General features: G+C 41.3%; 1 protein-coding gene and 1 long non-coding RNA gene across 2 annotated transcripts in view; one reads left to right on the top strand and one right to left on the bottom strand.

Moving 5' to 3' along the window:
* Window positions 1–12,209, top strand: part of si:dkey-256h2.1 (uncharacterized protein LOC337520 homolog) — a 246,445-nt gene that overhangs the window by 150,648 nt on the left and 83,588 nt on the right. The gene's annotated exons all lie outside the window — the stretch shown is intronic.
* LOC132816033 (uncharacterized) lies at window positions 4,826–11,937 on the bottom strand. The gene is made up of 3 exons (XR_009644736.1): window positions 11,875–11,937; window positions 9,610–9,678; window positions 4,826–4,882 (listed from the first exon to the last, which is right to left on the bottom strand). It is a non-coding gene; the product is annotated as an uncharacterized LOC132816033 (long non-coding RNA).

Genomic DNA, 12,209 nt, shown 5'->3' on the forward strand with positions numbered 1-12,209 from the left:
ACCCTCATAGTCAAGAGAGTGTGCAACTTAAAAATGATACTGTATTATAGAGAGATCTGGATGTCAGCTTCAACACTCCATTGTATTGAGCTCAATGGCATTGGTTCATCTTCGGAGACATTGGACAGTGCTCAGGGCATGTGTCATATCTGTATTGTTCATCGTCTGTTATTTCTGCAGAGGTCATCTGTGACTGACAACCCCTTCTATTGCTGGCACAGATGAATTGCATTGGCATGACTTTGACTGATGTTTCTGTCCTTCTCCACCTGCCTTCTTATTATTTATTTTCCTGGCTGCTTGTGTCCAGTGATTCTGGTCAGCAGTGACTTCCTATCTATCCAATCTGATCCTGGTCAATTTGAAGTCTCGCTTACAGACATTATCTTATTGCAGATGTGGAACAGGAGTAGGCCATTCAGCTCTCTCTAGGCCCCAGCTCTGAAAAAGGGTCACTGGATCTAAAACGTGAATGCTGCTTTCTCTCCACAGATGCTCCAGCAACTTTTGTTTTTCTTACAGTCCCTCAAGCATGTTGTCCCCTTCAATGTGATCATGGCTGATCTGTGGCCTAACTCTTTTTAATGGTCATATGTCTTTCAGGCTTGGTTGTCATCCATTTGGCTCATGTGGCCCAGCCAATAGCGTTACTGCTGATTTAAGAGGGTAGTTACTTTGGGCATTCCTTCTTTCTGGTATACTTTAAATCTCAGCACTCTGTGCTGCCAGCACATACCTAAGGTTCATGTGAGGCAGTAGAGGTAGAAACTTTTCAATGCTTTTCTTGGCTTTCATAAGTTATCTATGCTTTGCTACAATAAAGGGTGATACTAGGAACACAATCCTGGTAAAGGCAGAGCATTGCATTTTCAGTTGGCTTGCTGCTGGTTCACACTCCAGTTCTGAACTTTGTCATGACTGCTATTGCCATCCTCCAGAGTGACGTTATCCCTGTTGAAGCAAGGTGGAGTCTCTGCATCCTTGCCTATAACTTTGGTCTTCCTTACTCAGATTGTCAGTTCAAACCTTTTGCAGGCCCCAGAGACCTCACCTGCATGTTTTAGGAAGTTAACTTAACCATGGGATGTCAGCATAGCGTCATTAGCAAACAGCAACTCACAGACAAGGAAATTATGCTCTTGGGTCTTGGCACATAGTTTTGTCAAGTTAAACAGAAACCCTCATTTTAATCACTGAAAATGTGCAACAACAGGTTGGAGAAAATATACCAAAGGGTGTCGGGGCCTGGATACAGCTTGTTTTTCCCTGCTCCTGAACATAATCCATCTGTGTTATAATTGACAAAACTCTGCATGTTCTTCTGGAAAGAAGTGATGCTGGGATTCCAGATGGGCAGCCTATTTTCTCTGGAAATTTAAAGAGTCTATTTCTGCTGACAAAGTTGAAGGACTAGTTGAGATCTATGAAAGCAGCTATGGTCTGTGCTCTTCTCTAATCTTGAAGTAAGAAAGTCATGTCAACTGTTGATGTGCTAACTCTGAAATTGCAGTGATGTTCAGGGTAGATGCTTGATGCTAAGGTATGTAATCTGGTCAGAGCAATGCCAGTAACAACATTCCCCAAAATACTTAACAGGTATTACTTTCATAATTGTTACTGTCACTGTGATTCCTTTTGTTTTTATATAAAGTTATCATTTCCTCATGAAGAACTCGGGTCAGATCAAATTAAGTTGTTATAACAGAATAGTGCTTTTTTATTGGAATATATTTTGTAATTGTTGAATCAAAAATATATTTGAGAAATAAGTTCAGGTGAAAAAAAAACTAGATTACTGGAGTTAACTTCCAGTTTTTGGATGTCATCCCATTTAATCTTTGAACACCATAGACACTCTTTAATATATAAGAAAATGCAGAATAAGTTTGGAAAATGTTTCCTGAATGCTGTGAAATTTCACAGCAGCCAGTCAAAGGAATTGAAAAGCAACACTGAATAACAATGTTTTATTAAAATTGAATGAGGTGCAACAGTTTTTTTCCCAAGCCATCAGGCTCCTTAACACAGTATGATTGGACTCTTTCCCATTTGAAATTCTTTTGCACGACTTCGAATTGCTGCTAGAAAAACAATGTCTGTTATTTATCATTCTTCTATTACACTGTCTCTTGCATGTTTTGCACTTCTTATGCACTTTATGCCATGTACGATTGTGTAGTTTGTGCTGTCCATGTAGCACCCTCGCTCCTGGGGGAGCGCTGTCTCAATTTTACTGTATTAGTTGTAAACGGTAGAAAACACAAACAAAAGGTCACTCTGCTCTACAATACTCTAAATTCCATTGCTGTGCAAAAAATCCACAATCTTCTACCGATTCAATTTGATCACGAGAAAATCACAACCCTTGTGGGCTATAATAATGGAAAGCTGGCATGGAATTGACCATTCAAACCTGTGAGCCACTGGTGTTAACTGTTGCATGAGACTCATTAAAGCATTGGTTTAATGTTCATAAACAACGATCTGCACATCTGTCATGATATAAATTTTATATTCTTAAACCAAGAAGTCAAATTAAACAGGATTATCTTCTAATATCTCCTTAAATGAGCACGGGAACAAAAATCATATAATCAAAAAAAAACTAAAGTAGAATGCCATTCAACGATGATGCACTCCAGCACCTAAAAGCCCATTGCGCACAAAAGGCTTAAAATATGTGTGCTCCTTCTCCAGGGATACTAAGACAGGATGTAGCCATGGAAGTAAGGCAGGATACCTGCTCCAATGAAATCCCTCCTATTTGCTATTCATTAGTGTTTTAGTGTTTGTCTGCAGATCATGATGAAGTTATATCTCTCGCCTCTCTTTGAATGTATGTATGTACATATTCTCATGTGCTTGGCAGGATGAATGAAAGTTACTTGTTAAAAATCCTTAGTGTAGATTGCTTTATCAGAAATGGTGCAGTATGTTCTAAAAAGGGAAATGGCCCAACAGGAGGTCATTGTACACATTGAAACCAACAACATAGGAAGGGAAAAGGATGATCTTCTGCAGGCAGAATCCAGAAAGTTAGACAGGAATTTAAAAAGGAGGTCCTCGAGGGTAGTAATATTTGGATTACTCCCAGTGATATGAGCTAGTGAGGGTAGGAACAGGAGGACAGAGCAGATGAATGCGTGGCTGAGGAGCTGGTGCAGAGGAAAAGGGTTCACATTTTTGGATCACTCAAATCTCTTCTGCGATAAAAGTGACCTGTAAAAGAAGGATGGATTTCACCTGAACTGGAAGGAGACTAATATACTGACAGGAAGATTTGCAAGAGCTGCTCTGGAGGATTTAAACAAGTAAGGTGGCAGGGTGAGACCCAGGGATATAATGAGGAAAGAGATAAATCTGAGGCAGGTACAGTTGAGAAAAGAAGCAAGTCAAACAGTCAGGGCAGGCAGCAACAAAGCAGAGAATAAGGTAGGACTGGTAAATTAAACTGCATTTACTTCAATGCAAGTGGCCTTACAGGGAAGCAGTTGAGCTCACGGCATGGGTGGGAACATGGGATCTGGGATATACTAGCAATTACAGAAACGTGGCTTAGGGATGGACAGGACTGGCAGCTTAATGTTCCAGGATACAAATGCTATAGGAAGGATAGAAAGGGAGGCAAGAGAGGAGGGGGAGTGGTGTTTTTAATAAAGGATAGTTTTACAGCTGTACTGAGGGAGGATATTCCTGCAAATACATCCAGGGACGTTATTTGAGTGGAACTGAGAAATAAGAAAGGGATGTTCACTTTATTGGGATTGTATTACAGACCCCTAATAGTCAGAGGGAAATTAAGAAACAAATTTGTAAGGAGAGTCCTTGGTGAGGAAAGGAGCTCGGCACACACAGCTTGGGGCTGCACGAGGAAGCAGGCCCTGCCAGAAAGAAACTAGGAGAAAGAATTGTTTCACAAGTAAAGCAGGAGTAAGAATGACTAAAAAGGCAAGCTATCCTGGTGAAAACAAGTGGCTTAGAGGAACTGGAAACTGAGGCATAGCTGGTGGAGCCAGCTCTTTCCAAGTTAAGATGTTTGAATTCAACCTCAGAGCTCAGACCTCACTATAAAAATGTGAAAAGTTGAAAATGTAAATATACATAAATAGATTTGTTCCTTTGTTATTTATATCTTTCTTCCTTCCTTTAGCAAAACGAGTCAGTTCAGATTTCTTCAAAATGTGTAGTCTTAGAAGGATGGAAAAATGTGTGTAAAGGAGAGGATAAAAAGCATACATTAAACCTTCGTCTTCATCTTAGACATGCCTTTGAGATTAAGGATGACTTGCTTCTACTGCAATTTGCTGAGGGAGTCAGTTGGAAGAATACCTTAGTTTTTAGGGTGTTTAATACAAGGTTCATTTTCTAATGTGCTTTAGACAAGGAGTCAGCAATGACTTGAAACTCAATTTCCTCATGAGTGAGTGCACACATGAGCACCACCCTTATATTGAAATGGTGGACTGATGGACAGTGGTTATGGTTTTGGACTGAAGGTCATCTAGATTGAACAGTTTCCAAGCTGTTTTGCAGATTATCTCCATGCCTGTGGATAATTTGCTGTCCATGAGTTCACACTATTGCAGTGGGACAAATAGAAAAGGGAGGTGGTGCAGTAGCACAGTCTTGTTTAACTCCAGTCTTCACAAAATAGAAACTAATGTTAGATAATACACTGATATTGCAACACAATCGTGGTGCCACTGATTTGAACAGTGTGTGACCTGAATTACAAAATCAAGAAAGGTGAAGTAATTATGGCAAACAGGAAGTACATGCTATTCATCTATTATCAATAAATGGATGGTAACTTTACCTTTTCACCCAAACCAATTCCTGTCATGCCTGTAAGTGCTTGTGGTCCCGGAGGTCCAATATCACCCTGAGAAAACAGCATGTAAATCTCTCACAGTTTTACCTCAAACTTCCTAGACGATTCAAAAACTAAAGGAGTTTCAAATATTTTCACGTTAGGTTGAATTTTGTCACCTGAATATAGCCAGACACAAACCATTAGCAATCTATGTCTACACGGTGAGTGTTCATTTTCTTCATCCATCGTTGTGGTAGTTTGGATTTTTCATTGAAAATTTGGTGATAAATTTTTGCTTTATGTTTGAAGTCTTCATTTTTTGATCAGTTAATTATGCGGCATAATTTGTAATCTTTCCAGCTTCTCTCACTTAATAGTGATGTTGCTCGATCTGACAGGTCAATTACAGTATGCTTTTACCTCACACACTGGGCAATCATGATTACATTGCCCACAACACACCATCCTTTGAAATCATTCTTTGAAAATGAGGTCATAAAGTTAATTTCATGCACTATGTTTTGTATATGCATAATGCAGTGAAATCCAATTCTAGCATTTGATGAGAATGTAACCTCTAGGGTTCTATCAGTTCCAAGGCTGATACAAAATGTGAGCAACATTCAGCGCTGCCCAACAGTAGATTAGGGACTTATTGCAAGATTCTCAACAGGCTACTCAGGATCACTGGGGGGAGAGTGTCACAGAAGACACTCTCTTGATTACAGACAGTGAAATGAAGATGTGAGAAATATAGACCCCAAGTTACAAAATGCTGCGTTAGGTCTATTGCTGAGAGGGCAATTGGACTACACAGATTCTGTGCCGAAGAGAGGAGTCAAGACCATTGGACAGCTCTTATGCTGGTAGAACTCAGAAGTAGTTCTGAGAATCAGAAGGTAGTTAAGTCAGGGCTCAGAGGAAGTCCTGTGAGGGAAACTGAAAAGGTCACTAGCTAGGCCTTGGAGGGAGCTAAAAGGAGCTTAGAAATAGCCTGTGAGCATTGGCACTTTGGTGCAGTTTGTGGCCGGCACGGTGGCGCAGTGGTTAGCACTGCTGCCTCACAGCGCCTGAGAGCCGGGTTCAATTCCCGACTCAGGCGACTGACTGTGTGGAGTTTGCACGTTCTCCCCGTGTCTGCGTGGGTTTCCTCCGGGTGCTCCGGTTTCCTCCCACAGTCCAAAGATGTGCGGGTCAGGTGAATTGGCCATGCTAAATTGCCCGTAGTGTTAGGTAAGGGGTAAATGTAGGGGTGTGGGTGGGTTACGCTTCGGTGGGTCGGTGTGGACTTGTTGGGCCGAAGGGCCTGTTTCTAATCTAATCTAAAAAGAATATGATTGATGAGATTACAAGCATTATTTGCTTGGTGCATTTGAACAAGACTGGAGATTGGAGGAAATCTCAGGGGCAGCACTGGCATGTGAAGCTACCTGTCACTGAAGAGAACAGTGTTTTTTTTATTTAGTTGAAGCCTACTGGCATCAATGGCTACGCTAGCATTTATTTCTGGATCAGTGGTGCTGGAAGAGCTCAGCAGTTCAGGCAGCATCCAAAGTGCAGTGAAATCGACGTTTCAGGCAAAAGCCCTTCATCAGGAATAAAGGCAGTGAGCCTGAAGCGTGGAGAGATAAATGAGAGGAGGGTGGGGGTGGGGAGAAAGTAGCATAGAGTACAATGGGTGAGTGGGGAAGGGGATGAAGGTGATAGGTCAGGGAGGAGAGGGTTGAGTGGATAGGTGGAAAAGGAGCTAGGGAGGTCGGACAAGTCCGGACAAGTCATGGGTAAGTGCTGAGCTGGAAGTTTGGAGCTAGGGTGAGGTGGGGAAAGGGGAAATGAGGAAACTGGTGAAGTCCACATTGATGCCCTGGGGTTGAAGTGTTCCGGGGTGGAAGATGAGGCATTCTTCCTCCAGGCATCAGGTGCTGAGGGAGCTGCGGTGAAGGAGGCCCAGGACCTCCATGTCCTCAGCAGAGTGGGAGGGGGAGTTGAAATGTTGGGCCATGGGGCGGTGTGGTTGATTGGTGCGGGTGTCCCGGAGATGTTCCCTAAAGCGCTCTGCTAGGAGGTGCCCAGTCTCCCCAATGTAGCAGAGACTGCATCGGGAGCAACGGATACAATAAATGATATTAGTGGATGTGCAGGTAAAACTTTGATGGATGTGGAAGGCTCCTTTAGAGCCTTGGATACAGGTGAGGGAGGAGGTGTGGGCACAGGTTTTACAGTTCCTGCGGCGGCAGGGGAAAGTGCCAGGTTGGGAGGGTGGATTGTAGGGGGGCGTGGACCTGACCAGGTAGTCACGGAGGGAGCGGTCTATGCGGAAGGCGGAAAGGGGTGGGGAGGGAAATATATCCCTGGTGGTGGGGTCTTTTTGGAAGTGGCGGAAATGTCGATGGATGATTTAGTTTCTGCGAAGATTTGTAGGGTGGAAGGTGAGCACCAGGGACGTTCTGTCCTTGTTACGGTTGGAGGGGTGGTCTGTAGGCGGAGGTGCGGGATGTGGATGAGATGCATTGGAGGGCATCTTTAACCACGTGGGAAGGGAAATTGCGGTTTCTAAAGAAGGAAGCCACCTGGTGTGTTCTGTGGTGGAACTGGTCCTCCTGGGAGCAGATACGGCGGAGGTGGAGGAATTGGGAATACGGGATGGCATTTTTGCAAGAGGTAGGGTGGGAAGAGGTGTAATCCAGGTAACTGTGGGAATCGTTGGTTTGTAAAAAATGTCAGTGTCAAGTCCGTCGTCATTAATGGAGATGGAGAGGTCTAGGAAGGGGAGGGAGGTGTCAGAGAATTTAAGGTCAGGGTGGAATGTGTTGGTGAAGTTGATGAATTGTTCAACTTCCTCGCGGGAGCATGAGATGGGCCAATGCAGTCATCAATGTAGCGGAGGAAGAGGTGGGGAGTGGTGCCAGTGTAATTACGGAAGGTCACCTGTTCTACATAGCCAACAAAGAGACAGGCATAGCTGGGGCCCATACGTGTGCCCATGGCTACCCCTTTGGTCTGGAGGAAGTGGGAGGATTCAAAGGAGAAATTGTTAAGGGTGAGGACCAATTCGGCCAAACGAATGAGAGTGTCGGTGGAAGGGTACTGTTGGGGACGTCTGGTGAGGAAAAAATGGAGGGCTTGGAGACCCTGGTCATGGCGGATGGAGGTGTAGAGGATTGGATATCCATGGTGAAGGTGAGGCGTTGGGGGCCGGGGAAATGGAAGTCTTGGAGGAGATGGAGGGTGTGGGTGGTGTCTCGAATGTATGTGGGGAGTTCCTGGACTAGGGGAGATAGGACAGTGTCGAGGTAGGTAGAGATGAGTTCAGTGGGGCAGGAGCATGCTGAGACAATGGGTCGGCCAGGTTGGTCAGGCTTGTGGTTCTTGGGAAGGAGGTAGAACCGGGCAGTGCGAGGTTCCCGAATTATGAGGTTGGAAGCTGTGGGTGGAAGATCTTCTGAGGTGATGAGGTTCTGTATGGTCTGGGAGATGATGGTTTGGTGATGGGGGGTGGGGTAATGGTCGAGGGGGCAGTAGGAAGAGGTGTCCTCAGGGCCCATCACTGGTATCCCATGAGAAAGGAGTGGTGAGCTGCCTTGTTATGTTGAGATTGCATAGTTTCGGAGTGCAGGTGAACATAATATTTTACTAGATATTTTACTAGAATGGGAGCATTCATTGAGCCAGTCCATGACAGAACAGCTCTTGAGAAGGAATTTCAAGGACAGATGAGCGAAAGTGAAGAATTGTAGTTCCTTGTGAAATTAAGTGAGATTTGATGACACATCCCATCATTAATATCTGGGAAGAATTTGCTGAGAAATCCATGGGATCAGTCTTGATTTGCAGTTTAATGTGCATTGTGAGATGTTAGTTCACATTAATTACCCACGTTTACCACATGTTACTTCTAGGTGGGAGAAATTAGTCACACTTGGAGCTTGATTATATTACAGTTTCAACTTTGTACAGTAAATTAATTGTTGCTTGTTTAAACTATTGGATCTTGTAGCATTATTCTCTTAGTATGATCCCTGAATTTCACACTTTGTCAACTTTAAAAATAAAAGCTATTGGTCTCAGGACAGATCATAACTTAAATTGAGTGGTCTAGCCCAGGATCATATTAATAGAAAACTGCTGACCAACGGACTCAAGGTGGCTAAAATTTTGCTCCTGGCTGCTGGCCAGTTGCTACTTTTTACCTGTTTTTGGCGGGAGACTGACTGACAACATGGTCATAAAGCCTGGAAATTCAAATATCCCAGAATCACAAACTCGGGAAGGAATGTGTTGAGCATTTATAGTCACCTGGAACTAATTGATACCGATGTGTACCAAGTATTAGAATGCTGCTGAAAAATGAGAAATAAGGTCAATTTTATCCCAAAATATTCAAATCAACAACTGTTGTCTAATAGTATTTAGGGAAGGTATTCTTGATTTTTTTTGTCCTTAGTCCAAAAGTATTTCCACCACTCCTGGTGTATTGTCTTGGGTGAGATTAAATCAGTAACATAAAACAAAAGATCTGTGGCCATTGGAGATCTGGAACAAACAAGAACAGAAATTGCTGGAGAAACTCAGGAGGTCTGCAGAGGGTAACACGAATGAAGATGACTCTTTTTTCTGAAGGTTCTCCATGGATGTTGCTGGCTTTCTTCAGCAATTTCTAAATCAGTGGTGGGTTTGATCCTATAATTATCCTGATCAGTATGACACTACACTGTATGTTAACCTAGAGACACCTTGAGAGTTCTTATCTGGCTTTTTGAAACAATGATAAGAAAGGCTTGATGGTTTTTTTCTACCTTGACACCTTTAATCCCAATTCCAGTCGGTCCACGCGAGCCTTTAGAACCTGTGTAGCCTGTGTGGCCCTATGAAAAAAAACAAGGTATTTACAAAACCATTAAGTAAAAGCAAATCATATATCATCAGTATTGATCAGTGATTGATTTCTATCTGACAATAGGGTTGCCAACCCTTCAACATTGTGCTGGTGTCTTTAAAAATTAAAGATTAATTGCCTGGACACTACTTCAAACGACAGAGGTAAAGCACCAAAACAGCATTAAAAACATGTCGCTTTTTCAAATAAGTTCTCTGGAAAATGTTAATTTATGAGTTATTTGAAATATTTGAGATGGAATTTTAAAGGTCTTTAATGAGAAAAGATATTAGGAGGTGAGACGTCATCTGATGAAAACTTCAGAAATCTGTTAATGAACATTAATTCTATCCAACTTTGTGGTAGATGTGATTTGAAACAAGTTATTTTGCTATCTCTCTTTCTTGCTGTCCTCAGCAAAATGAGTCACTTTGATTTTTCATAATTAAACAAGCAAAGAAATGTATATTTGACTACTGTACAAAGTTTAAAATCTTATTCTAAAGTCACAATTATCAGAACTGAGATTTGATTGTGATATCTCTCCACATTGCAACAAGAGATCTTCAGCAGATCTAAACTATTAACTAATAGCCTGAAATATTCCATTCATATTGTGTCCTGGATACAGTTCTCAATAACCTGATCTCAATGTCAATTTCTTTAGAATATGGAGTCCAAATTGACTTAAAATAAATTAACATATTGATGACAATTGTTGAAGAATTCCCAACTCCAGTAATTTACGAAAATATAAAAGATTCATTTGCAAGGTATTTTTCCATACTTTGATTCTTACTACTGTTTGTTTAACTGTAATGTTGTAAGTTGGGTGCAACAATGTTTAATAATAAAACTCTTAAAAAAAAGAAAAATACATTGTAATATCCCAGACAAACTCAGTACTGAATTGTTGTTAATGTTTCTGAAATCTTGGTAACTGGCCTCAAGTTCAACTAAAATTGTACAACCTGTCTGTGAAAGAGGAATTGGACATCAATAATAAACAACATACAAAACAGATTAAGGAAAATATAATGGAGAAAGCAAATAACTGCCAAAACCAGTTGGAAATTCTGGAGTGCATCCAGTAAAAAGAATCCTTCTTTTCCGCATGAACAGGGATTTATTATTTTAAACTTCTGTGTTTCCAATTAGGCTCATGTATGCTATTAATATATTTTGCAGCTTCTGGAATATTGTTTTATAAACACAATTCCCTTTCTACTCGACAAAACTCATTTTTGTCTCTAAGTACATGAGGCAAAAGAGGCCAGTGAGCTTTCTGTTATGCTTATGCCCTCCCAAGCCTTGTGTTTTTCACCTGTTTTAAATCCATCAGTCATCTCCTGTAGACAGAAAGTGTGGTCTGTAAAATTTAAAATCATATGTCATGAAGAATACTGAACACCAAAAGACCCACAACTACTTTATTTGCTTGTTGCAAGCAGGTGATTGTTTTTTCCTCTCAACTTTCCCCATTGATAATTCCCAGATGGAGAAATAACTGTTTGATCTTTTGAAGTGTGTTTCTGCATTAAATCGCTTGTGTTTGGAAATACATGGGCAAATGCATATTTGCTTGGTCTGAATTGTTATCTTGGTCTGAATTGTTATCTTGGTCTGAATTGTTATCTTGCATTCATAAAATCAGCACAGAAGGAGGATCATTTCCGGTTAATTGTTGTGCAAATTTAATATTCAATTTTTCTCAGCATCTGACGGTAATTCCCTATGTGACAATCAATGACAATCAACATTTGATTGGGTTCATTTTCAATTTCCTCAACTTCTTCTAAATGAAGTGAATTATCCTTGAGTACAGTTCCAAGAGCTCTGGCAACAAAATATTCATGCACAATGTGTGATGAAATAAATCATGAGTATTAGTGGTCTACTTGACAACAGGGGACATTACAAACTAAACTTAACTTTTGCCTGCCACAGATTACACTTTCCAATAATTGGACAATAATCAAGAGTAGGAAATTTGGCCAATACCGTCATCCTAAACCTGGAAGCACTGAAATCATATGTTCATTGTCCCAGTGAGATTGAAGAACTGATAGCTTGTAACTGGACTCTCTCTGCTCAGCACAGCTCCCTATCATACCCTTCAACATGTTTGGTCGCCAACAAAAAAGGAAGCTTTCAGTGATTTTTTTGAAATTAAATTTTTTTTTACCTTTGGACCAGGAGCACCTTGCCCTGGTTGTCCTTTTTCACCCTTTACACCATGGTCTCCCCTGGCACCCTATGATACAGGACAAGATATAAAAGAGATATGACACGTCCCTTGTTACCCACTGCAATAATATTGTAGGCATCCCTGTCCAGTCCTATCTTTTTCAGAAATGGCAAATGAAACTGATAATGTTGCTACAACTGTTGTATTTTCATCATAAGTCTTGTCAATCATGTCACAATTACTAACTTTAGCTATTGATAATATTTTAATAAGGTTTAGCATATCGATATCTCAGGTTCACATGAACCTGCAAACACCAGGGTTTAGAAGAA

Source organism: Hemiscyllium ocellatum, chromosome 5, assembly GCF_020745735.1.
Source record: "Hemiscyllium ocellatum isolate sHemOce1 chromosome 5, sHemOce1.pat.X.cur, whole genome shotgun sequence".
NCBI classification, from domain to species: Eukaryota; Metazoa; Chordata; class Chondrichthyes; order Orectolobiformes; family Hemiscylliidae; genus Hemiscyllium; species Hemiscyllium ocellatum.